This window comes from Manis javanica, chromosome 3, assembly GCF_040802235.1.
Source record: "Manis javanica isolate MJ-LG chromosome 3, MJ_LKY, whole genome shotgun sequence".
NCBI classification, from domain to species: Eukaryota; Metazoa; Chordata; class Mammalia; order Pholidota; family Manidae; genus Manis; species Manis javanica.
Genome location: NC_133158.1, coordinates 146,591,670 through 146,616,642, shown reverse-complemented (window position 1 = coordinate 146,616,642; position 24,973 = coordinate 146,591,670). Strand labels below are relative to the sequence as shown.

General features: G+C 39.2%; 1 long non-coding RNA gene across 3 annotated transcripts in view; it reads left to right on the top strand.

Annotated features, from left to right (window-relative positions):
• LOC108409958 (uncharacterized) overlaps positions 1–24,973 on the top strand; it is a 59,607-nt gene that overhangs the window by 22,311 nt on the left and 12,323 nt on the right. The window contains exons 3-5 of one of the 3 annotated variants that reach the window (XR_012129406.1): positions 467–1,401; positions 5,113–5,239; positions 5,451–5,877. This is a non-coding gene — a long non-coding RNA (uncharacterized lncRNA). Of the gene's footprint in view, positions 1–466; positions 1,402–5,112; positions 5,878–24,973 lie in introns of those variants that run through there. The other 2 variants (XR_012129405.1, XR_012129404.1) reach the window with 2 other exon arrangements.

Here is a 24,973-nt window from a genome sequence, read left to right as displayed (position 1 = left end):
AGACACTGGCTGGGTGTCCTACAATTCAGTTCTTATAGTATCTACCTGGAGATAGTATCAGATAGGTTTGTGAAACAATAGGTTTGTTAAAAAGAAAAACATGGGGTCGCTTCTGCTAAGCCAAGTCACCAAACTGGGGTTTAATACCCAACCTACTTGCAGTTTCAGCCTCTCTCAGGAGTGGAATTTTAAGCTAGTCAATCTGGAATTTCCTCATCAGTGGTCAGGTCATCTGCATAAGGCCCTTACTCTTCCCCCTAGGGGAGGGTAACCTGGCCTAAAACAATCTCTAATCTTTTCTTTTGGTGATAACTTTTCAGCCCACCTCCTTCCTGCAAAAACCTTCCATTTTGCACAACCTGGGACATCTCTCTACTTGCTAGATGGGGGCTGCCCGTTTCACAAATACTTAAGAAAGCCAATTAGATCTTCCAATTTCCTTTGCTGAATTTTGTTTTTTTAATAGGTTAAGGGCTCATTCTCACAAGACAGCCCCCACTTCAGAAGCCAATTGAAAGTCCAGATCGTTTTCCTGTGCTTCTGCCCAACTGGCTCTAAACTGGAGGTTCCTGCAGCCTCCTCCTTGGGTTTGATTAATTTGCAAGAGTGGCTCAGAGAACTCAGGAAACCAACTTACTCACTGGATTACCAGCCTACTACAAAGGACATTTAAGGATACAAATCAATAGCCACATGAAGTGAGACATAGGGCACAGCCCCAAACAAAGGAGCTTTGTTCCTGTGGAGTTTGGGGCCTGGTGTGGTGGCATGTGGAAATGTTCTGGTTCACCAACCTGGAAGCTCTTAGAACCCCCTTCCTTTTTTTTAATTTTATGGAGACTGCATTACACTAAACCTAAATTACATTAAATTTAAATTACAGTAAAAGGCCTTGGTTGATAGACTCAACCTCTAGCCTCTATCACCTCCCCAGAAGTCACAGGGTGGGACTGAAAGTTCCTCTGATCACAGGGTTGGGTCCCTTGGCAACCAGCTTGCATCCATAAGTGTGTCCAAAAGTCACCTCATTGACAAAACAGAAGACACCTGTACTGCTCATTGTTAAGAAAATTCCAAGGCATTTAGGAACTCTGTGCCAGGAATGAAGAAAGACCAAATACGTATTTCTTTTTTTTTTTTATTTCTTACTATAAATCACAACAGCATAGCAGGGATTAGGGAGAAGATTAATTTACATTTATGCCCCATTAAGCAGAGATAAATCGGTCCCCAAAATATATAATAAGAATGCTATTTTTACATATGTAATTTTTATTTTCCTAATTCCTGTTCTTCCTCCACCCTAACCATTAAGGCTTATTTCCCAGGGAGGGAAAGGACAGTATCAAAGAAGTTCTGAAGGAAATTGTGACACTGTTTCCCATCTAATGGAAAGAGAAAGTAGGTAACACGTCTAGTTTCTGGGAAGCTCTGTGTGCAGTGGGGGTGGGAAGGAGAGAGAGACAGACACAGACGAGCACACACACTCAACACCCAAGACAGAGAGAGAGAGGAGGGGGCAGGAGGAGGAAGGGAGCAGAGCGGTGAAATAAGAGGACTCTGATTTTCTCCTCATACCTTCATAGTGAAAGGAGAGAGGGACTTAAGAATAACCATATAGTTTTTTGGGGTATTCCCAGAGTAGTTTTGTTTTTAGTGTTCCTAGAGAGAGAACAGGAAAATCTCAAGCCTTCTAACAGAATCACTATATCCAGTATGGTACAATCCAGGTAGCAAAGTAGAAACGGCTGAAGGGAGCACCTCAGCATAGAGAGGGAGTCCCAGGGTTCCTTGGCTTCTGAGTGATACGCAAGGATCCGGAAGTTCGCACGGGTCCTGATACAGCAGTTGACAGGCGCCTGCTAGGACTGTGACAGCAACAGAAAGGATGGCCCCAAGCACACCTCTCTCACGTACTGCTGGAAGATGATGTGGAAAGTGACTCGGAGGCCGTAAGGGCCAGCCTGGGCTAAGGTGGAGCCAGTTAACAGAGGAAAAGAGCCCGAGATCCCCAGCTTTGCCAGAAGAACCGCCCATGAATGTCACCAGCAGGGTATGACGAGGTGGTGAGGAGGTCAGCTCGGGCCAATTATCCCCCCTCAGATGCCCTCAGAGATATGTAATCTCTGCCTTACTTTCAAGTCCCCATTTTGGGAAGGAGGAACAAGAGAGATTAGAGGGAGTTTGAACTTTGAACTGACTGTGTATTTATCTGGATAGGATTGTTTAACCAAAGTAACAGATTGATTCTTAAGTGCAAGCTTGTACCTCCTCTTCTCACCCCATTTTACCACCTTACAAAGTGGGAATGAGGGTATGTTAGCTAGCTTGGGCTGCCATAAGAAAATAATAAAATAACATAGACTGGGTTTAAGCCACTAGCAACTCTGTTCTCCCAATTCAAGAGGTTGACAGTTCAAGACCAAGGAAGGGGCCGGCAGATTTGATTTCTGTTGAGCACCTCCTCCCTGGCTTGTAGACAGCCTCCTCCTCACTTCTCATGTCCTCACATGGTGGGGAGAGAGCGAGCTTTGGTGTTTCTTCCTCTTCTTGTAAGGATGATAATCCCATTATAGGGGCCCCATCCTTTCGACCTCATCTAAACCTAATGAACCCCCAAAGGCTGCACCTCCAACACCGTTACAGTGGGGGTTCAGGCTTTACCAAATCAATTCTGGGGAACACAGTTCAGTCCATAGCAGGCGGGTTGCAAGGAAGTTGATGTCATTCATAGAAAACCACGATCCCACATCTTTGCGTATATATATATATATATACAAATTATAGTGTGCCCTTAAAAAACAAATCCCACTACAAGTATTTTGAGCTCCCCACCTCTTTGCCCATGGGAACAACCTGTATGTGGGTAGAGAGACTGAGAAGGTGGAGAGAAGGGGAAAGGAGAAAGTAAAAAGAGCCTATGAGGGAAAAAAAGAGAAAATGAGAGGGAGATGGGTGGGTAGAGAGTGGGAAGGAGGGAGGGGCAAACTGCAGCAGTGCAGTTTGCCAGATGACTGGAGTTTGGAATTAGAGAGGATTCTCAGTGTAACTCTGAGGAAAAAATATTTTCCCAGCCAGGGGCAAATTACCTTTGAAACTGAAATCAGTCAAGGGAGAAATAAAGTGGGAAAAATCCTTTTATCACCTACAAGCAGCCGTCTACTTCTGATCGCCCATGTCTCTCACGACCCAGCTGCAAAAAAGGGACCCCACCCAACCTCTCTGGTCCAGATATGCCCTTGCTCCCCCATGTAATCATCTATTGATATGGAGATGACTACTCTCCACCCCTTGGGAATACCTATTGATAGGGAGATGCACTAAGGCCAGGCGAGAGATTCTGGAAATACTCCAATTTTACCCACACTCAGGTAGTCTTGTTCTGTGATGTGTGATATGACATCCTCCATCTGTGAAGAAACACATTCCCATTCCAGTCTTTTGCAGTTGCTTTCCTGTTTTCATTGTGTTGGGACCTGGTGGCATTCAGGTCACACATTTTTCACACAGTGGTGACCCAGGCTACAATGTGACCAGCCCCATTATTATGAAATCTGCTTGTCTCTACTCCCTTAGGCTGGCATTTATGACATCCCTTCCTGTTTTGTCCCATTGGAGAACACTGTCTCTGACCTGCCTAACAGCCTTTGTAAACTCAAGGCCAATAGGAAATCAGCCTCCAGGCTTTTCTTTCCTGACTGGACTATCCCCAGTTTCTTAGTGCCTTTCTCCTGGGTAGCTGTGGGTTTTCTTTCTGAGTCCTTGAATCAGCGTCAGCCTACCTTGGATTCACCATGTACCTCTTCAGCTCCTCAGTCTGGGGTGGCATTTGCAACCACCACAAAGAGTGCTTGGCTCATGTATTTTTGAGTCACATCCTGTCTTTTTCAACAACTTCACATGCATTTCTTCAGATGATTCGCTTAATTAAATAAAAGATCAAATTTTAGTTACAATGCTCCCAGTGATTTCAATGATTTGATGAGTTTTTCTGACTTAGAGTCCATTTGCAGCTCCCTTTGTGACATTGGCTAGATGACACTGGTGTTACATGATCATTTTCTGAGTCTATTTTCAATGTAAAACTCTTAGCAAACATTTAGAAGTGTGGTTTATTACAAAGTTTAGAGTATATGAGAGAACTTTAAATCCATAATACATGTCTATTTGGGCTGATTACTTGCCTAATGAGGCATAATATATAAAAATGCTGAACATTCCATTCAACCATGTGGGACAAACTGGGAATTCTGAAGGATTAAGTTTCAGCATAAGAAAATGGGAAAATTCCATATAATTAAGAGGAGATGGTAAGAAGGAAATGGTAAGTTTGTAATTTTCTGAGGAAAAACAATTAATGAATTTTTTTTTTTCTGTGTAGAAAAGTAGGGGAAAGAGTTCCAGAATGTATAACATTTATGTCTCAGAGTAGATTTTGTGATCTACTTTAAGGCTTGAAAATAGTGTTTGCAAAAGCTGATTGGATTAGTTCTAATGAGGGCATCTTTCGCAGTAAAAGACTGTCTGGAGATTAGCCCAAAGATGTTTGAGAATATTGTCAAATACTTCAGTACTCATGATCCCAGGTACAAAGTAATAAGAGTAGTTTTAAAGGCTTTCTGGAGGTTATGCTGAAATTTTTTGGACAAGGTTAAAGGTATTTTAAATGTCAAGTATGTGCATTATTTTGGTTTTGATAAAAAGAATAGAGAAGTAAAGCCATGCTAAAGAACATGTTGTTAAGTGCAAAGTAAATTGAAAACGTGAGTGCATTATTTCAGCAATTTATATATGAAAGTCTGAAATATTCATTTGGACACAAAAGCGAGTTCAAATTGAATCTTTTATTGAGGGTGCCTTTGTTCTCTCAATAGAGAATCAGCCTCAAAATTGGGAAGGGATAAGATTAGAAATGTTTTTGTTTGCATCATTTGGTAGCAGATGATTTGATTAGTGGAAGGGTATCTAGCCATTAGAAAATGTTTTCTCTCAATACCCAATTTGGTTGTTTGTCTTTGACTCTTGAATTTCTTTCTGTTAATTCTCTTCAAGATTGAAAGAGAATGGACAGAGATGTGCTTTAGTTCTTAAGTTTGTCTATTTATTTTCCAGCTATCTGTGAATTCATTAATAGTGATGCAATCCTTGGTGAGAGAGGACCAGAGGCATGCATTGTGAGATAAAACAAAAGAGATGAGGGCATAGAAGAAAGATCAGGCAGATTCGTCTCCACTGACAGGTTGGTTATATTAGACTCAGAAAGTATAATTAAATAATTGTATGTCTGTGCCCAGATCACACACATCTACTGGCATACATTTGCCAATACGCAAAATTATTTAATTACATGAGCGATGAGTTACATCTTGCGAAGTATGACATAGATGCAGTTCACCTACCCTGAGTCCTGTCTCTTCTGGCATTTAATTGTGGCTTTTCCATCATTGTAGGCAGACCAGAGGTGACATCACATTTGAGGTATAATCAACATGGTTGGTCAGCACTGAGATGGCTTATATCAGACAGTGCCGGAGAGCTGGACATGAGGTCAAGGGAGAGCAATCCTGTAAACACAGAAGGAATATCAAATAGTGCACTGTTTTGGGGACTTTGACCTTCCAATTAATTGCATCATGGCATACCCACCACTATAGTATTTTACATATAAATAACAATTTTGGTCTAAATATCTTGCATATTTTTCAAGAAATAGCATTGCTATTTCAGTTCTGTCTTTTTTATAAGTGGAAATAGTGGGTTGCAGGAATTAAAGTAGCTTTTAATGATATTGTTTAGTGCTAATTGAGGCTGGTAGTTGATAAGTGTAAATATTGAGGAAAAATGTGTACATATATTATATATATATATATATATATATATACATAAAACAATATTAGTCAAAATAAACCTGAAAATGTGATTCTGACAAGTCTTTACCTTATTTCATTTTTTGCCTTTTTTCCCTTCCCAACAGTTCAAAATTTCTTTATTTCTTTAAACCTGCTCAAATTTGTGAGTTTCAGTCAGTATGTTACCTTTTCCAGAGGTATATATAGTTTAAATATTTTCTTTCCTTGTGAAAGATAAGCTTTGTCCTCAGTAACAGGAATTTCAAAGTCCAAAGAGGGTGAAGCACTCTCTTTTGGAAGTAGAGAGTCCTTTCTACTATGAATACACTTGCTTTGGCTTTTAGTATTGATGGGTTTAGTCTGTAAATATTTCTTCACATAAGTAAGGTTCAAAAAGACAGAGAGTCCCAGTTGATTAAGTAGAAATTCATCAATTAATCTTGAGAAGTTTAACTATTAAAATAACTTTTGTTTATTCCCTGACATAAGCCAAGAACTGTTCATTGGTTTGTTTTCTAGTAACACTGCTGCAATAGCAAATATTACCAAGTTAGTGACACAGTCCCTCCCCACTGCACCCCAAGAGCATTGCGAGAGACTTTTTTTAAATTAACTTTCAATTAAAGGAGAAAGTAGCAATTTGGAAAAAAGAATATGCTAAACATTTTGATTATTTAAGAACACTGTTTCAAAGAAATAACTCTAATATATCTGTAAAACATCACCCATATTTTTTTTGGTAAAATACAAAAGGAAATACTTGGTTGAAGACAGTATTGGAATTCATGTTTTTGTGATCACATATCTCAAAATAAAATATAAATTCATTAAGTTTCTTCCAAGCATTTGTCGGATTCCATATGATTTATTCTTGTTAATAAGGGCGAATACATTAAATTAAAATTTTGTATCAAAACTATGGGATTTAAAATAAACCAGTCTGGATGACACATGGGTATGATGCAGAAAACCACTAATGAAAATAAGGCAGGATTCCAAGTGTATCAGATGTCCATATTTGTGTATGTTCTATATTAAAAAATGGATTTGTTACTTCATAAATCTAAGGCTTTGACTTGGTTTTAAGATTTTGATACTTTAATGACCCGTGCAGACCCTCTCATCATTCCTTGACTATTCCAAAGCCTTCACTTCTCCACTTCTGCCCACCTTTGGCATGTTCATACCCTAGACCCTGTCAGCACATGGTAATACTTCACCTCAGAATTTACTTTTTCCTTTGGTTACAACCTTTTCTCCTTCAACCTTTCCCATTTCTCAACCCCTCTGAAATGGTTATTCTTTCCATCCCTCCCCGGCACTCGGCCACGTAGCCTATAGCAGGTCTGCTGCAGACTCTCTCTCCCCTAACTTGGGGCCTAGAACCCAACCTGGGCCAGACTTCGTCCTCAAATGTGTGTTTAGAATGTGTATTTAGAAAGGTATGTGTAATTCATTGTGTAGAAAGAATGTGTATTTCATTGTGATGTTCCTTCCCTCTTCACCTCCTTCTAGTCTCTTGGCCACCCACCCATTTCCTTTGCTTTCAGTCGCACATGTGGAATGGAGAGCCTGGGGAAGGCACCTGCTACTCAACCACCTTGGTTCAGAAGTGACCCACAGCCCTTCTGCTCACATTCTCGTCTCGTAGAGCTGTAAGGGGGCTGGAAAACGTAGTGGGGCACAGGTATTGGTGATCACTCGTTGACATCTACCTTGTAAGATTGTTCTGAGAATTAAATACAATAACATTTATAAAGTATTTAGCTATATGCTGGGTGAAAAGTTTTCTCAGTAATTATTTAGTATTTCAGTTAGATAAAAGTTCTCTCATTGTAAGCTGATGAATTAGCATTACTCTTTGTATATTTCTGAGTTTGGTTAATGCAAGTCAAAGTCAGAGAGGTTGCTTCATATTCAGAGTATTGATAAAATCACATTTCTGGGTGTTCCTGTACAAAGACCACTTAGAAACCATCTGAAAACACTACTTTGTGAAGTCACACCTTAGGGTCAGTCAGTTCTGAAGTGAAATTGCTCAGTCACAACTGGTGTATTTTTGCTTTCTGATCTTAGCTGGATTTTCCATATTAAGAGCCACAGAGCAGAGTATTTGTTTATCTGTATGGATTTTGGGGTCACCTTTAGTTATCTCTAGTAGGCTCCTTTGTCCATTTCTCATAGCAGTTCCTGAGCTTTTTGTAGGATGCCTGCTATGGCGTTTCTTCCTGGTGTGGCCTGGAATGGCATTTGCCTGGGGGTCCTGCCTCCATAGCCACTAATACTCCAGTTAGCTTACCCTCTAATACCAACTCTGACTGTACCACCCTTTCTAATAATTTCATACCTTTAAAACCTCTAATCCTCCTGCCATTTGCTTCCCAGGTCAGGGTGTGTCTATCCCCAGGACACAGAGTCTATATTAGACTGTGCAGACACACAATAACAGTGTAGCAAATGTTGGAGACCCTCTCCACAGAGAGAGGGGAGAACCCTAGGACTGTGTGCCTGGGCCTGGTGATGCTGTGCTTAATCATCCTATCACCTTTTTTATGTACATAGCCACTGGCCTCTAATTCCTAGAGGAATTTTAAGCTTATTTCAACCTGTGCTTAGTGGAACATCTTGTGAAATTTTTGTATAAATATCTTTAGAGATTTTCCTAGAATAATTTAACAACTTCATCTGAAGGGAATTCTAGGATTCCAGTTTCCTTCTGTACGCTTTTGTTTACGATTCTAAGAAATACGGTGTAGTTGGGCCTCCTCAAGGTTTGTGGAAGTTTGGGAACTTTTGTGCCATGCTTTTAGGTTTCAGCCTGCACTGTCTGTCCTAGAGCCCTGAATACAGGGACGGACTCCACTAAAACCAAGCAAACAAATAAACACGACAGCTTTCGAGGCTTTGGAAGTAGAAGCAAATGCCACTACTTGCATATCAGCAGTTTCTCTTGGAATCTTTCCCAAGTCACATCTCAGGAGGGGGGTTTGGGGGTCACAATTTTATATTCCCTATGAGCTGAATAATTTTGAAAACATACTCATTGCAAGTGATGACTGGTTAGAAATAAATCTACCGAGTGTGAGCTCCATGTAGGAGTAATCATCAGAGCTTAAAATATCAAAGCCATATTTTTTCTTAGAAAACATTTTCTTCATGGATATGAAACTGAGGCTCTTCCTTTTTTTGTTTCTAATAAGAAAGAGCGCTTTTCATTGTAGCAAGTTTTGACTGTCTTGTGGTTCTTGTTTCCTGTGACAAGCCCTGTCTTATTGTGAGTGTGTGTGTGTGTGTGTGTGTGTGTGTGTGTGCGTGCGTGTGCGTGCATGTGGGGGTGTAGAGACACTAACACAGACATGTTTTTTTGGTTGGTTGGTTGTTTGGAATATTTTGAAAAAATATGGTCTCCCCAGTATCATTCCCATGTCAACATTTATTGACTCACTAATGTGGTAAACACACAACTTTTACCATTACCTAACTTGCATCTGATTTTCTTTTTCAAAAACTGGAAATGGCTACACTTGAATTTCTATGATCATAGTCAGAATTATGTCAAAATTATTCTCTCTCCCTTTTTCCCTCATACTCCTGCCCCCTTTCTTCCCCCACCTTCAACACTGGAAACACATCATTGATGTTTTTATAGTCAGAGAGTACCTTGTGGGAGGAAATAGTTCTGTTTCCTCTTGAGGGCAATCTAGCAAATTCTGCTAACACACTAAGAGGTGTGAATCATTACAGTAAGGCCAAGGGTATACTGTTGAATTCAGATCCTGAAGCAGTTACCCTGGATATAAATGACTTTGCCACTAATTGTTTATGATATATTAAGGGCTATGGGCTACAAACATTATAAATAATAAGAATTTATGTTAGTAGATTTAAAGTACTCATTGAGTGTTACCTGTATTAGACAGATATGGTGTGAAAAACAACTGATTCAACCAAAGATCAATGCTTCACATATTCACAATTAGAATATGTATGTATTCATATATATAATACATATGTTCATATATTTATTTATTTGTGGTCTTTTTTATCCCAGAGAGGATTTAAGATTATTTATCAAAATGTACGTGATACAAAAGATAAAACAGAAAGCAAGTGGATGAGGGCGCCAGGCCCTAACAGAGGGCAGGAAAGATGCAGATGGAGCGCATCTTGGGGTGGTCTTAGTATATGCATTGTGTGCTGTAAGGATGGGTCTTTTTGCTCATGTTAGGCTACTAAGTCTTCTCTAAACTTTTCAACAGCCAATATAGAGACATAGGCCCAAACCTGATTTAGCAGAAACAAAACTACTCCTGATACTAAGAAGAACAGTGAGAAATTTTTCATAAAGAGGATGTTGAAAAATAATAGATGAAGTCCTCAGCAATATCCCATGAGCAAGTGTAGCGATGAGTGTCATTCAGCTGCTCCACGATCATGTGCCTCCTGAGTCTGGCTGATGCTCAGGCTTCTAGATAGAGTTTTCCATCCATGGAGCTGCTTGTAGTTTACCATGGCTTGGGAATCATACGGGAGGGAAGTTGGCAAAATACTATTGTTTTTCTAGACTAAAATAGGCAACAGTATTTTGATAGCCCATGTATAGCCAATGTATAATCAGAAGATCTGCATGTGTATTTTTGATCCCAAAAGTAAACTTACTTCTTTTTAATTTCACTGAATAGTTATTTTATTTTTCTTACTGTCAGTTGATGTTTTATTTGAATATTCCTCCTATACCTTGTAGTATGTGCATGAAGGAGAGAGGGCAGAGGTTAAGAGGTTTTCAAAAAGTTCTTACATGTTTCCTATGTTTGCTTTAGATGCTTAAAAAAAATCTGTACAAGTGAGACATGTTCATTGCAGAAGATTAAGCAATGGCCTAAAAGCTCACCATCTAGAAATAACTGATGTGTTATACAGTACATGTCTGTATGTATGTGGTGTATGTATTGGTTCACCTAATCACAGCGATAGAAACTAGCACTATTGTCTCTCTACTGAGGAGGAAGTAAAACTACTGAATTTCTATTTACTTGGAATGCACAGACAGAACTATCCTAAGATACTGTGGAATGGGAAGAAAAACACAAAATAAAGCATTGAATATAAAGCCAGAGCTTTGAGATAAAGTCTGATGTTCTCTAACTCAGCCCCCAATTCCAATTTTTTAAAAATTAAATCCATTAGGTCTCAGTTTCTACAAAGGTAAAACATTACCAAGGTGATGGTGCCTCAGAAAGTGGGATGAACTGTACATGTGCAAATGTTATTGTTCTTGTTCACTGGTATGGTGGCCTGGAAGCTGGACAAGAACCCAATGACCAGGGTCTGGACAACATACTCCTGACCCTTTAATATTGAGGGAAAAGAGCAAGAAAAAAAGCAGAAACTGGAAGAAACACCCCAAATTGGCGACCAAAAGTCAAAGCTGTGTCCTCCACACAAGTCTTTTCTTTGCTATCCTTTCCCTCTTCTTTCTTCAACTCTGTTCCCACTTTTCTCTTTCTTTCTTTTTTTCTTTGTCTTCCTCATCTCCCCCCTTGTTTTTCTTCTCCTCTTCTTTTTTCTCCTTCTATTCCTACTCCTCTATCTTCTCTTCTATCTTTAGTTGACCTGCATTCTAGATATTTTCTGTTCAAATAGGAAAAAAAAGGAAGGACACAGCCCTTAGAATATTGAGTTTGAATTTTGAATCCCAGTGAAAAACATACATAAATCTATGACAATTTTGGCTTTAACTAGGGCCACAGCTAAAAAAAAGATGATCAGTCCTTTCTCCTTGACATGCATATATGAGATTTATGGGTGTGTGTATGTGTGTGTGGGGGGCAATCTATACAATTCCAGTGTCACTGCTGAAGGCCTTAGCCACCTATAGGATTGCTCCCAACTGTGCCTCCATCCCCAGGCCAGAGGTGCTGAAAACCATAACCCTGGAAAAGTTGTCTGACTTTTAGGAAAGGAGTGGACTTTTTCTCTCCTGGACCCTATAGGTAGTCTGCTATCCTCATACATAACGCTTTTCTGGAAGCAGGAAAGAAAACTGAATATCAAACGAGTAGTATAAGTAAGTCTAATTATACCAACTTGAACACAATCTTCAAAGATGTATTTTAACATATCATATATGTGCTCAAATTTTGTGCTCAAATATGTGCTCCTTCCCTCCTGTATTATAGAACACACTGTCACTTGGGTTAAGTCCAATGAACAACTGAATAAGGTTGTAATCTACAGCTTTGGCATTTCTTTCTTTGTCTCAGCAGTATACTTTTATGAAGCATATTTTTCACTAATATCAACCATTCCATTTCACCATTTTCCCATTATTTTCCATAAAATATGAATGGAAAAATAAAATAAAACAGTAAAACTGAAGGTATAATGTATGTAAAATAAATGTGGGTTACATGGATTTTGGATCTTGGAAAACAGAGGACCATATGTATAAGAAGATGGATATGGTAGAAAAAAAATAGCCTAAAGGTAAGATGAGAACAATGATAAAATGACTAAGTTGTAAGCTTAATAAAGACTTAATTTTATTTGGGGGATGAGATGTGTGTTGAAGGAATGAGAGAAAAGTGAGAAATATTTCTTGAGGCTTTACCAATTTAATGTATTTTTGCTGAAGCATCATTAAAGTTGACAGTAAAAACTAACCACAACATGATAACAGTGACTTCAGTGGGGTGTGGGGGGGACTTGGTAATATGGATGAATGTAGTAACCACAATGTTTTTTCATGTGAAACCTTCATAAGAGTGTATATCAAGGATACCTTAATAATAATAATAAAAAGTAACCACAACAAGAAATATAAATAAGGAGGCTGAGAGTGAGACATTCTTTCTCAGCCCAGGCAACACTCTCGAGCACCTACGGTGTTCCAGGCACTCTGGGGTGAAGAGATGTTTGAGATGCAGTCTTCATGGTGGAGGAGCTCCAGAGCTCCAGTATTTGCTCTTTGAGAATACTGAGGGTTCAAAACAAATGGGAACAACCTGAGTTGAATAAAGAGATTTAGTTTGTTTTTAAAATATGTATTTTATAACTGTAATCTTTTAAAATTTGAAACAGCAATTAACTTTCAGAAAAGTTGCAAGTATAGTACAGAACAGAAAACTTTGTGTTTTTCTGAACAATTTGAAAGTAAGTTGCTGACCTGATATTTCATCATCCCTAAGTACTTTAGTGTGAAGTTCCTTACAAGCACATTTTCCTATATAACCACCAAGTGACCATCAAGACCAGGAAATTAACAATACATCATTGCTAACTTCTAATCCTCAGGCTGCATTTAAGTTTTACCAATTGTTTTAATTGTGTACTGAATGGCAAAAGGATGCAGTTTGGAGTCCCATGCTGGATTTAGTTGTCATGTTAACTTCCTTCAGACTTGAGGAAGTCCCTAGTATTTCTTTAACTTCCACAACTATGACACTTTTAAGGACCACATACCAATTATTTTGTGAAATGCACTTAATTTGGAGTTGTCTGATGTTTCTTCATGATTACATCCAGGCTATATGTTGTTGGTAGGAATATTACAGTGTTCTCATTGCATCCTATCAGGTGATGTACAATTTAATTTGTTCCATTACTAATGAGGTTCACTCTGACCATCTGATTAAGGGGGCATCTGCCACACTTTTCCATCAGAAGTTACTCTTATTCCCTTTGGTACTTTGAAACCATGTTTCTCATCAAACTTTCAATTCATTCATTATTTGTATCTTGGACTCATGATTTCCTATTTTTAGTCATTACTTAATCATTATTTTTATTCTGATGCTCAAATTAACCCTGATTTGGCCACTGGCAGCCCCTGCGGGCTGGCTTCTATGTCCTTTTGAGCTTTCCCCATCATTCTTTGAGCACTTCCTTGCTTTATGATATAATAAGATGATACAGGCTCATAGTATTTCTCCCTGCCCCAGCTCTCGAATCATCTATTTCTCCACAAAATCTAGGCTGCTGTTAGTGGACAATCATATTTATATCCCAAGATCTGGGTGCTAAGTGTATTCTTTGCTATTACAGTGTACCTGTCCCCAGGCCCTCTCAGTAAACAGAGCTAAAGAATAATGCACATATATATAAAACATATAGATGTAAATGTGTCTTTGTACACGTATGGCTTTATTTATGCATGTGTATAAAGACACTTTTGCATCCAGATGCTATTCTGGATCTCCATATGCACATTTATTGTAAATCATGGGTTTCACTGATACCTCCAATTCCAATCCAACACCATGGGGCTCATTGTAGGAAGTTTGCTTCTTTCTCTGACAAGAGGAACCTAATTCTTAATATCCTTAATTTATTTACTTATTGCATCAGTTCCCTTATATGGAACCCATTTCTGCTTCCACCCTCTCTGCCCACATGAACACTCACCTCACTCCAGCCGAGTTACCCTGGGCTGGGTTATGCCCACCGCATGGGCACCTGTTCAGCTTCCTTGGGCTTCAGCACTCTATGCTGGTGGCCCCCTATGACTGGGTGCCTCCCCCACCCTGTTTGTTGTGGACACGTGGGACAGCCATCCTGGGTGGTCACTCCCTTGCTTGATTTGAGCTCTGACACCCTGAGCTGGGCCAGTGTGGCTCTCTCCTTCAGGGACAGGTGCTTACCTTACTCTGCCCACTTTGTGGCTTCAGGACTGTGTTGTTGGGCCAGGAAGGCAAGGAAAAAGGGGGAGGGGTAAGAGGAAAAGAAGAGTGATGTCTATTTTAAATTCTAAAGTTTGAAATAAGTAAAGCCATGTACACTATACATTTGTTGTCCCTACAAACAGCAGGTGAAGGTTTCTCTAGGTTCTCTCAAAAGTCTAAAAGATTGAACGTGGCTTTAAACTGTACATTTATTTTATTCTGGGGACTAATGTAATGCTGAATAATTACACTTAGGTTCCTCATTTATATTCTTATTTGGGGCCAAAAAGGGAGTCTTTTTTAATATACAATCTTTCCTTTTTTAATGTGCCCAGAAGGATTGGAAAGTATTGGGAATTAACAATTATTGGTGAAGAGACTAGATTGTAAGCTTTTAGGGTTTAAAATAAGGGTCAGCATTGCTCCCTTTAATCACTTCATGCCCCAAAGGCATTTATCCTTTTCTTTATCTTTTGAAATGAGCTGTAACCTCTATTAATTTAAACCAGCTGAAGTCAGTTATTTCTGAATCCATTTTGCTGTCCTAGTGAGGTAATTACTAACAAGTGATCAGTGATTGAGTCTGATAAAATGCATTCAAGTATTATTAATTGAATAAACCACTGAGTTAATAAAACTCCTAAGATATTATACTGTATATTAATTGGACATTAGCTACCTTCAAGAAATTATATCTGGAGGGAGATAGTAGAGGAGGAACAATTCTTTCCATTTAGGTAAAAAGATAATAGATGCTCATTAAATGAAATGTTTTCTTAATATTTGGGAGCTGGGGTGGCTTAGGAGAATTAAATGCCAATCTTATTTATGTAGATTCCTAATATGGCAAATATCTCAAGTTAATCAACAAAACCAGAAAATCCAGGAATTTTTCTGAGAATTTTAATATCTAGCTGATAAGCTGGATTTTAAAAAAATGTGTCAATATAGTCTGTTATTTATTTTCTTATGTAAACAGTAGTAATAAGGTCAGGTTAAATTAAGGCAAATATCCCAAAGTCAAAAGGCTTAAAAATGGGCACAAACTCACCCCTTTCTTTTTCTTTTAAAACTCAGGAAGTCAAGCAGTTTTCTTAATACAGTTTTTCTATCTCTCATGGGCTTAACTTTGCATTGTTCCATGATTCTGGCTCAGGATTCTTACTAACCACAATGTGGAAGAACTATATGGCCTTAATGTAAGCCATGGTTCTGGAATTGTCTCATAAATGCACAGACCAGAAAGGAAGGGAGATGTTTTGTACTTGGTAATGCAACAAGAGTTTTTTGAGAGGCTTATCACAAGTAAGTTGAGTGCTTTTGCAGAATATACAGAATCAGGAAGCTAAAATTTCTCATGGAAAAGGAAAAATAACAAAAATACCCAATAATGTGTTTGGTGATTCATTGTGACCTTCAAAATGCATTTCACTTTTCTTTAAATGAACGTGTGTGCGTTTTTAAAAACATTAAACAGAGTCTGAATATAGTTTCAAGAATTCAAGAATCCTTGAAGAGCATTGGATAATAGAATCAAACAAAATGAAGGAAACTGTGAGCAAGGCTGAAAAGACTGAGGTCTCTGGAAAGAGTCAAGAAAAAAGATTACTGAGCACTGAATGAGAACCCCCCAAATTCTGGGAAGACAGAAGAGCAATAAAGGAATGAATCAGTGGGAAGAGTACTGTGCTAAGGGGCAAGAACAACACTTTTGCTTGCAGAAGCAAGCAACTCTGAGACGTTGGAAGAAAACTTTTTTGTCTCCCTTTTTCATTTTTTGTTTAAATCTTTAAGAACTCAGCAACATGGCTTAGTAGACTTTGGGAACTCCTGCCTCATACCTTGTATTTTAAGCCAGTTGTCTAAAATATTCCTTATAAGTCCCTGTCCCCTCTTCCCCCAATACCCTCCTGGGCCATTTTCACATGCACCCCATTCTGAAACTCTATTTGAATTAAAAAATGCCTAAGGAAACCAAGTCCTTATAAATTTATAGAGCTCAAGGATTTCAAACAGGGAAATTTTCCAAGTGCAAAACCAGATTAGGAGGGAAGGAAGAGTTGCCTTTCTGAGGGCTAGCTTGTGTTCAGGTCAAATGTTGTACACATGATACCATCTAGCAGCCTGTACAATATTCTGCAAAAGCACTCAATTTACTTGGGATAAGCTCCCCCAAAAACCTCTCGTTTCATTACCAAGTACAAATATAAAGCCATTGGGGGCCATTTAACAACAATTCAACACCAGTTTAGGAGATTAGGCGAGGGAAGGATTGGGGTTCAGACCATTGCTAATTGTTCTCAACCAGAAGTCCCGACTGTTTCTGAGGTTTCAGATAGATGTTATCATGTGTAATATCAAACTCTCATACATATGAAATCCAAGTCATCTGTCTGTGAAGTCTGTGGTTCTCAGTGATGTTAAGAAGCCTATTTTACCAGCAGTAATCAGGATTATTGATCCCAATTCTTTTCTCTCTCCTAAAATAAAATGATGCATCCCATTCTTTGCCATGAAATTTTTAAGTTTCCTGTGTATTATATTTTCACACACTATTGATATTGGGCTTGGCCACATTACTTTCTTTGGCCAGTAGAATGTGGGAAGAGGTAACACTGTACCAGTTCTGAGTTAAGGCAAGAGGTATTGCATTCTTCTGCACCCACCTCTTGTGCTCTCTCATTGCTATGAGAAAAACATGCCATAGGTAGCAGCAGCCACTTCAGCCTGGGCCCTACAAAGAAAACCTGAGGAGCAGACCTGAAAGACTCAGGTTCCACCTGTACCCCACCTAGTCCAGCTAACCTGCAGACCTAGGTAGGGATATATAAAGATTTGTTGGCAAAGCTACTGACTAATAAAACACACCACAAGCTTGCCTTCAAAATTGACTTATTAGTATAAATCCTAAGAATCAAATAACATTATAAATGGCATCATGATCCTTACATATTTTTAATGTTCCTTGAAAATAAGTATTCTCAAAAAATCTCCAAATATACAAATATAATTGAATCTTAGATTAATTTATGCCTAATGTTGCTTAAACACTTCAACTCACTTTCTTACTATGATGGGTAAGTAGACCATAATTGGACTCCCAGATTCAAAATTTGGACATTTTACACACCAAAAGTAGACTGTCATGCAGCTATTATGAAGGGAAACCCTAAACCTGGGGACAACCCTATTTTCTACCTTCTCCACACCTGCACCTGAGCAGCTGAATGTGGAGAGAAGGAGCAGGTGGAGAAATAAGACCAACCAGCAGACTGGATGGTCTGGTCTCACTTAAGTTTGTTACTGCAGTCAATCATACCACACTTCAATAGTAAGTTAACTTTTTATCTCTCCAAGGGGGATCATTTTACATATTCCCTTTACCCCTCACCTCTACCACCTTCTCTCCTAGCCCCACCTTCGGCTGATAACTGCTTCTTAGTTAACTAAGCAGGTAGAGGCAATCAGGAGAGATCTGCCTTGTCTTCCTACCTCCAGCTCTGCCTACCTCTGTGTCTCCACCGTCTTCCCTCTTCTTATATCATCCCAACAGTCTGCGCCTGTGTGGAACAACTTCTCCAGTGCACACAGAATCACTGAAGGCCCCTATCCTGTCTCCTTGGGAGCTATGCCTCTGCAATCATGCCCTCTCCTTTCTGCACCATCAATTTTCACCTCCTTAAGAGATCGTCTCCATCAGCATACAAATGTGTGATGTCTCTGATACTAAAAAAAATTCTCCTTGTCCAAGTTCTTCTCCAGTATAGATGTTCTTCATTGCAAATCTTTAAAACAGTTGTCTGTATTTGCTGTCTTCCCTTCCTCATGTCCCATCTTTTCTCTAACTCACTCCAATCAGGCTTTTATCCCTACTGTTTCAGTGAAACTATTTTCATTAGGGTCAGTGGGGACTTGTATGCTGCCAAGTCCATTGGTCAGTAACAGGTAATGCTGCTGATTCCTCCTTTTTCTTTGAAATGCTGTCCTCGCTTGGGTTCTAGATCTCTCCCATTTCTCCCTACTTTACTGGACACTTCCCATCTCCTCTGCTGGCTTCACCTGATTTCCTGGACCTCTAACTGTTGGAGGACCCTAGGGATAGCATCCTTGGTTCCCTTTGCTTATCTGTCATACCTTTTCTAGGCAATCTTAACCAGACCCACAGTCATCTAGTTGCAGATTAATCCCTGATTTATAACTCCTCTAAGCTCCAAATTTATACACCTATTTGCCCTCTAGCCATCTCTACTTGTATGTCTAAAAGGCATCTCAAACCAGACAAGTCCAAAACCAAGTTCTTAACTTCAATAACCTAATTCTTTCCCAGGCTCCGAATCTCAGTAATAGTAACTCTATTTAATCAGTGACCCAAGCCAAAAACTTGGGTGTCATCTCTGGCACTTACTTTCTTTTATTCTCCTTATCCGATCAGCAAAACCTATTGACTTTTCCTTCAAATTATTTGACATCTGATTACTTCTCACCACCTCTCGTGCTTCTGGGTTCCTTTTGGGTTCTGCTAATGGGATGCACCTCAGGATCGGCAGTGACTGGGGACAGAGAAAGGCCAGTGTATTTCTTCCCACCTCTCTCTTTGCTTCAGGACTGTATCTGTACCAGGAGCTGTGTCTCCATGACTCTGGGGGCCCCTCCTCCATGACCCCAGTGGGCACTGGGCTCTCCTGTGCCCATGCTCTTTCTTGGTTAGAAATATATTACCGTTCCTCTCTGGCCTTGCTCTCCCTTTGTGACTGTAAACAATGCCTTAATCACAGTCTCTTTCTTTGAGTCACCTGAGGGGGGGGGTTCTTTTCCTTCAGGGAGGTATCTCTCTATCTAAAATACCATTGCTCCCCACTTTTTATCCCCAAACTATTTTTTCATAGTACATACTATTAGCTGAAATTTATTACTTATTTTTTCTTTTTTGCTTTTCATTTTCTGTCCCCACTCCCTTCCTCTAAAGAGCATGCTTTCTAAGGGCTTTCCTTTTTTACTTGCACTTTTGTGTCCTCACCACTAGACTGGTTCAAAGTTTCAGGTAAACATGTTTCTAGGAAATATGTTTCTGATGCATTTTTTTTTAAGTAAGTTGAAGAATATTATGGCATCATTGTTTTTTTTTTAAATTTACCTCTCCAGATATAATAAATGAGCAGTAAAAAGAAAGGTCTGGAGCCTATGCATCACAGTATTGACTGGGGTCACTTCCTGGGGAGTGAATGATAACATTTGATTCCCTGCTTTGTACATGTGTGTGTAACCTGGATCTGTGGAAGTCTATGTGAAATTTTTGGGCAAATTAGAAAAAAGTCATCCTCCTACCATAGGGGACTGGGAGAGTAGATTTTATCCTTTATTACCATTTTGAAAATACAACTGTATGACTTTACCTATTGCCTTGGAGAATACATTTTGTTTTTTAAGGTCAGATAAAAGTTGATTTATGTATACTTTCCCCTCAATTTCTTCTCCAGCCCATTTTTCACTTCTTTTTTGAAAAATTCTTGACAGTACAGAACCAAAGTGAAATATATTAATAGTTCCTTATTACCTTTTCATGACAGAAAAAAATACAGTCATGAGCAAGGACCAAAATAACAGAAATCTTATACAACTAAGTAGGGAACCAAGTGTTAACAGCTGAACATAGAAAGCTATTGTAATACCTTAATAAAAAAATCATAAGTTGATAATAAACAATGTTGAAACTGAAAATTTACAAACTCCTAAAAACTTTTTCAGAAATTCCACAGATGGATTATAAGTGGTGAGCAGCAGAAGGGGTTTTGGGCCAGGTTAATGTTGGCAGCAGATTTAATTTGAAACTGTACCTCAGATATTTGATAGAGCTCATAGAATTGTGATGAATTGACTTCTCATTAGACGGTCAACTATATACCCTAGAAAAATTGAGTTCCTTGGAACTCTAATGCAGAAATACCCAATTAGGCTCAATACCTGTTCAGCCCTGGAGAGTTTAATTAGGTGCCACTGAATTTGGTATAGTCACATACATAGGGAAACAAAATTTTTGTATTTCCATTTTTTAATTAAATCCTCAGCCCCTCTTGTGTGGTTACTATCTGTCAATGTAATAAAATGTTACAAAATCATTAACTATATTCTCCATGCTGTACTACCATCCCTGTGACCAACTTATATTGTGACTGTGAATTATTTGAGTTTCATTATATTTATTGTGCTTCACCTTCCCCCTGTGCCGACCCCTCTCCATTGGTTACCACTTGTCTCTTTTTGGTGTCTATTATTATACTGTTATTTGTTCCTTCTGTTTTGCTTTGTTTTAATACTCCACAAATAAGTGAAGTCATACAGTATTTGTCTTTCCCTACCTGGCTTATTTCACTGAGCATAATACCCTCTAGATCCATCCATGTTGTTGCAAATGGGAGGATTTCTTTTCTTTTTATGGATGAATAATATTCCATTGTGCACATGTACCACATCTTCTTTATCCTTTCATCTACTGATGGTCACCTTGGTTGCTTCCATATCTTGGCTATTTTTTTGCATTTCCATTTGATGCAGCTTGGTCAATGCCAGAGATAGTGTTTCTAGGTCAGAGATGAGGCATATGGATTGTGCCTCAAGGGTGGTGTGGGGGAAGTGTGCCTTCTTGCCTGGGCTCTGTCTGTCCTGATACATGCAGAAATGACCAGAGAGCTGGACAGCCTGGGCTGATACTGGATAGTCATGCCTGTCAGGGGACTGGACAGTCTTCAGCAAGACCATAGAGATCTGGTCCATGTGATCAGTGATGGTGACACGTGAGCAGTAGTGATGGCTGTTCACTTGAGTTGTTTTCAGTCTGCCCTGCCACCTGGTCTCGAGCCTTGTACTCTTTCATATTTACTCCATCTTGTATCCAATTTTCCCAAAGAGACAGCCACACTGGTTAAAAGGGAAAATATTTTGGAAAAAAGTGAGTTAATGGGAACTCAAATGCAAAAGCACTGGGCCTTAGGGTGACTGGGGATCAGTTGTCCTACTCGTCAGAGTGGCTGATGTCCTCTTGCACGTTATCAATGGTAACAGCATTTGCTGTTTGTTTGCGTCTAGGCAAGGCACTGATTCTCTCAAGACAGTTCCCTTCTGAGATGCTGATATGTACATTATTCTCCCCATGCATCTCTTAACTACTGCTGCTTTCCTTCATGTGATTCTGCCAACTTCCTTTCCATGTAATCTGCTTTCAGTCACATGGGAGCCTGGGCATTTGCACCCAGATAAGTGGTTAAGTATGTGGTCAATGGTGGGAGTAAATGTCAAAATTATGGGCACAGGGTGATTGAGAGGAAAAGAGGACCATTTGGGATGAAAAAGGATTCTAGAGATGGATGCATGAGACAGTGGAACAATAAGGGCGGGGGAGAAAGTAAGGGGAATCAACTGTCAAAAGGGGAGAAGGGAGAGAGAGGAAGAGAGAAGTGGAGGAAGAGGCAAAAAAATATAGGGGGGAGGGACAACAAGTGGAGAAGAGACTGGCTGCAACAGCTCTAGCTTTTGTTTTTGCTGGTCTAAGCCAATCCTGATCATTTCAAGCTAATGTTTATAATAATTCACTAGAAACATTTTATTCTAACTCTAACCCAATTTAAATAGTGGGCTCTCTGAGAACAGGGACCATTTAAACTAAGAAAAGATTGCTTAGGTGTAATATTTTGAACCAGTGGCTCTCAAGAGAGGTCCCTGGACAAGCAGCAACAGCATTTCCTGGAAACTTGTTAGACATGCAAAATTCAAGGCCCCAACTCAGACCTACTGAATCAGAAAGTCTGGAGTGCAGTCCAGTGATCTCTGACGTAACAAACCTGGTGTGATGCAGGCACACACTAAAGTTTGAGAGCTACTGTATTAAACTAGTTCATTGACCTGATTCCCCATGCATCAGTCCTTCTCTTCCTTCATGGGATTAACGGGAGGATCTCTCTTCTCCATTTCCTTGACATTAGGCATGTGATTTGCTTTGATGAATAAAATGTTAACTGAAGATTCTGTGTGTTCTTCCAGATGGAAGTGTTTATGAGTTAGCATATGATTTCCATGTTCTCTTTCCTGGTCATGGCTATTGTAGAAGGATATTTTGATAGGGACCTCTGTGTGATTGAAGCATGCAGGAATACCAAGACATAATATGAAGAGCAGCTTCATTAAAGGCCACCTGTCCAGCTTCATGTGAGCAACAAATAAACTGTAAAGCCACTGAGATTTTAGGATTGTTTGTTTCCACAGTACAAATTGGTGTATCTTGATTAATATGCTTACTCATTGTAAATATTGTATAATTATACTGCTTGTCCAGTTTCAGGCACTTCAACAATAAATACTAGTTAGCTAAATGAATTGAATGAAGAATGAATTTGACATTTAATCAACAAACTCCTACTACTGTGGGAGAAGATCAGTTATATTAGCTCAGTTCAGCAAGCATTTATTGACTGGAACTGTCTGATGTACATGGGGGATACAGAGATGAATTAAACACCATTTTTAACCTGGAGGACTTTGGTTGGAAGGTAAAATTGGAGGATTTGGTTATTGTCATGGTGTGGAGGACCTTGAACAAAAGACTAAAGAATATTATTTCACCATGTAGACAGTGGTGGGGTTGGGGGTAGAGTGTCAATGGATTTTGAGTAGGGAAGCACTGGTATTGTCATTTTAGGAAAACTAACCTACTGATGGTGGAGGAGGATAAGGAAGATGAATGGAGAGGCTATTTCAGTAATGGAGGTATGAGAAGATGAGTGCTGGCGACTGGAAAGAAAAGGGAGAATCAGAAATAAGAGAGATTAGAAAATGAAAACAGGATATTGGGTATGTGAGGCGGGTAGGTGAGGAAGAGGAATGACTTAAGAATGACTCTGACATTCCATGCCTGTGATGCCCCTGGGGGAGTCTGGAGGAGGGAGAGGATGATGAGATTCTTTTATCTGGTGCTGAATTTGAGGGAGGACAGCTCATTCATGGAGATATGTCCATAGAGTAGCAATGAGTAGACAGGTGTCTAAGGGAGAGCTTGTAGAGACAAGCTTGTAGTGACTGTACAGGGCTTTGGAAGAAATATACATTTAGAAAAAGGAGAAAGGAGAGGTGTTTGGGAAGTAATCAGAAATGTAGGGTAGGTAGTATAGGTAATTTTTATTGAGCACTTACTATATATTGAGAATTTTATATGTATTTTCTTTTCTAGTCATCACAGCCTCACCTAGGAGGAAGAGTTATCCAATTTAACAGATGAGCAAACTGAGACTGAAAGAAGTTTAAGAATTCTCTCCCAAGGTCACATAGCTACTAACTGGTGGTGCCAGACTGCTTGACAACAAAATCAGTTTTTAATCATTGCAAAAACTTAAGTGATCTAAGTTTTCCAAGAACCAGTGCATGGTAGTGTGTTGTTGAGGGAGGCCAGCAGGGAAGATGCTGTAGGGTTCAGGAGGAATGACATTTGAGAGAAAGCCTTAGATTTGATGAACAGCCTATAACTGTTGAGCATGGAATGGTGGGGCCCGGGCTTCAGTGCAGCAGGTAAAGGAGTGGGTGGGAGAAGCTGACATGGAGGAATTTTGTGGAGCTGACCAATCAAGAAACGTTTAGTTAAAGGAACAAGAGAAAGGAATAGATAGGGCTAAGTTAACAGGGATACTTATTTTCAAGCAAAGAACACTGTCAGACAAAATGAAAGGAGACAGAGTCAGAGAATGAAGGTGCCGCAAAGAGGGTGCCAGTAGTGCTGATAATTTTCTGAGGGGGATGGAAAGGCTGGGATTTAAATCTCAGATCTAAAGGGCCAGCTCTGGAAGGGTGAAGGGGAACTGCTTACTTCCAGACCAGAAAGGCAAAGACCAGCTGAGTGAAAGTATCTATTTGAATTTATTTGAATTTACTGAAGTTCCCTTAATTACACTGATACCAAATAAAGCCACTTTACATTAGCTCAGAATTAACATTTCCAGTTGTAAAAAAAGCTGACAGTATGTGAAAATGTGAGGACTATTCTTTAAACTTATACATAAAAATTGTCTATAGAACAAAACTCTTATAATTCTTCCAAGTTATGCTCTTGAGTCCTTAGTAGTTTTGTTAGGAAACAAAATTTCCTTCACCTGCTGAGCTCACTTCTAGCCCCTGTCTGGTTTGTATTCTGACTCAGAAAAAGTCTGTTTCATAAAATACTCTTATTTTGGATACATCTTATGCAGCTGCTTTCAAACTTTCTTTATTAAAAACATATTTGCAAGTTAAGTTTATTTGTCTTGACAGCTTTATGTCACAACATACAGATCTGAATTATTCTTACAATAACTCATTGGCTGCTTATATAAATTCCAAGGCCTGTCTAAGAGTCTGTCATTGCAATCTGAATTTTTTCCATGCCAACAAATAATCAGAAGGATTAATTACACACTTGAACATTTAGTAACTCCTAAAAAAGTCAGT